Source organism: Etheostoma cragini, chromosome 4, assembly GCF_013103735.1.
Source record: "Etheostoma cragini isolate CJK2018 chromosome 4, CSU_Ecrag_1.0, whole genome shotgun sequence".
Classification (NCBI taxonomy): Eukaryota; Metazoa; Chordata; class Actinopteri; order Perciformes; family Percidae; genus Etheostoma; species Etheostoma cragini.
Window position 1 is genome coordinate 18,733,160 of NC_048410.1, and position 2,658 is coordinate 18,735,817.

The 2,658-nt window shown below is 36.0% G+C and overlaps 2 protein-coding genes across 2 annotated transcripts in view; both read right to left on the reverse strand.

The window, feature by feature from the left end:
• The window catches only part of soat2 (sterol O-acyltransferase 2), a 14,337-nt gene extending 12,552 nt beyond the window's left edge, over window positions 1-1,785 (reverse strand). The window contains exon 1 of the mRNA XM_034868211.1: window positions 1,567-1,785. The gene's annotated coding sequence lies outside the window, so the exon portion shown is untranslated. The remainder of the gene's footprint in view (window positions 1-1,566) is intronic.
• Window positions 1-2,658, reverse strand: part of kif5ab (kinesin family member 5A, b) — a 78,523-nt gene that overhangs the window by 1,979 nt on the left and 73,886 nt on the right. The window lies entirely within an intron of this gene.

The following is a 2,658-nucleotide window of genomic DNA, read 5'->3' on the forward strand; positions in this document are numbered from 1 at the left end:
CTGCCTCTTAGACCCCATCCCAACTAGGCTACTTAAAGAAGTTTTACCCTTAGTCAACACTTCTCTACTAGATATAATTAATCTCTCTTTATTAACAGGCTATGTACCACAGCACTTTAAAGTAGCTGTAATAAAACCTCTTCTACCTCTTGCTTGCTCTGGAGGAGACTACTAGAACTGTTGGGTCCTTGTAAATTATGGAGTGTGGTCTATCTGTAAAGTGTCTTGAGATAACTCTTGTTATGAATTGATACTATAAATAAAATTGAATTGAAAATTGAATTGAATGACCAATCATACTCAAGTGGAAAATGTAAACACATGATAAAGCTGGTCTACCTGTTCCCAGTCTAAGTTCACACATGCACTATAGATTAGATAAACAGAAGACTGACGGAGAGGTAAACGACACAGAGTAACCTACTTTTCAAATCAAAGGTGTTTGATCATTCCTCAGGAGAAATGTCAACACAGCAGAAAAGCTTTGCTCAAAGTGACAGATCATTTATTATCTAGCTACAGATGATGAGATAGAAGAGAAAGAGATGAAGAGAAACATGTTGTTGAGAAGGTCAGACTTTATTCCATAATTATGCATTTTGAGGGTGAGGGATAACACTTAAGAAATCAGCCTTACTGACTTGTCCCCTATTTTTCTTGCCCACTTGCAGCCTGACTTTCCTCTGCAATGAGAGACTTTACCATTAAAGGGGATACAGGGTATAGGACATTCAGAGCCTGGGCCAGGATTGTCCAATACTGTATGCACACAGCTCTCACTTCTGTCATCACAGCCACGCTAATGGTGCTGAAAGCAGCTGCTACCAGAGGCCAAGCTACCAACCCATTCCTAACAGGCCCTTTTTCAATGGGCACTGCACTAGTAACGTTGATGATGACTAACATCAATATTTCAGATGGATTGCAAGAGAAATGAAAGCTACGGTAAAAATAAATTAATTTGTCAGTAAGATAAAAAAAGACAATTTCTTCATATTGTGCTAATCAGATGTCTCAGCTGTATTGAAGCATTAACTGAATAATTACAATAAATGCTATCAATGCACATTATCAGTCATCTTGAAGTGAACTGAGGTTAATGGAAGTCACATTTGAAAAAATTAATTAATTTTTTTTTTTTACAGTTGAGTGGTTTACAACCTGTAAGGAGAATTAAAGTTGATATTGTACTGTTCGGTCACAAACTAAATCACGCCTTCCCTTCAGAGCTAACTGAAATTTTGAAAGTTATCGGAAAATCTGAAAACTTAAAACCTGGTCATGATCTTTTACTTATATTTACATATGCAACTTTTGTTTTATTGCTTTCTGTTTGCAGTGTCTACATTTAGAGAACATACTACTAAACAAAACTACTAAGATATTTCAGCAGTCATCAAGTTCACTCTGTTCTGTGTTTTTGTCATTTTTTTAAACTACAACTTCATTACTTGTACAAAATTGTAGATAGAAAAAACTGTGGAATTAAAATGATAAAGGTGACAGATGGCAGATACACATGTTAGGTGACACATGTCAGGACATCCGTGTGTCAGACATACTCACAGTCTTCCAGTCTTGGGCTCCGTCAGAGGTCCACAGGCTGAGAGCCAGTGTTTCAATCGATGATATCTGCTAAGGGAGAGCTGCTGGATTGTTTTTAAGTAAGCCTGTGGCACAGTTTTAATCTGTGTCCTTTCCTTTCCTTGGCTGCTATTTTGCACTTTGCCCTTTTGGCTCCTGGCACCGGGTAGGACAGGTCCCCCCTTCACCTCTTCTACAGGACATATGAGGTCATGCAGAACAGTGGAGTTTGTCCTGAAGGCTTGTCTATTTACAAAAAAATGTTTGTTATTGCATAATGTATTCATAGCAGGCATTTCATTTTTGTGTTCTACTGTGCACAGTTTAACATACGAGATGAGACATCTTTTGATATTCACAGATTCTGGATTTTAAGGGAGAAGAATATGTAATTATCAGAATGTTTAACACAACTCATTAATCAAAGCAGAGTATTTCTATACTGTATATCTTAAAACACGTGCTGAGAGCATCTGTAAAGATGACTTACCAGTGGCAATAAACTTATTTGTTAACTTTCCTCTTTGTAGGAACAATATTTTTCATTGACCATATAAGCAATATAACATCAACAAATACAGGAAGAATAGTAGAATAGTCAGGCATGATGTAATGCGTAATAAAACTAGGTGAGCAGAGTGATAGCACAGGTCATTAACTCTATGGCCAAATACACAATGTTGTTTGTCACATTTGGATTCGCAATGTCCTGTAACATTGTGACAAAAATGACATTTAGTTTTGTTTTCAGCAGCTTGTCCCAAACACACAGGCTATACATTTAGTTTGTGTTGTTGCCTAGTTTTCAAAGTGTTTAACTTGCATAGTAATTTGAACAAACTAAATAAAATGTACAATCTGAAATTACAGTTAACACAGGAAATATTTTTTGGTTTTAAGTGTTTATTTTTTTAAAACATATGATATATTAACTAATGAGCAGCCTGTGTAAGAATTTTTACTCAACACAAGAATAGGAATGATAAGTTTAGTGACAGAGTGGGCTCAAACTCACAATACATCATCATCGTGTCAACCTTAATCTTAAGTCATACAAAAACTGTATTAAAATAC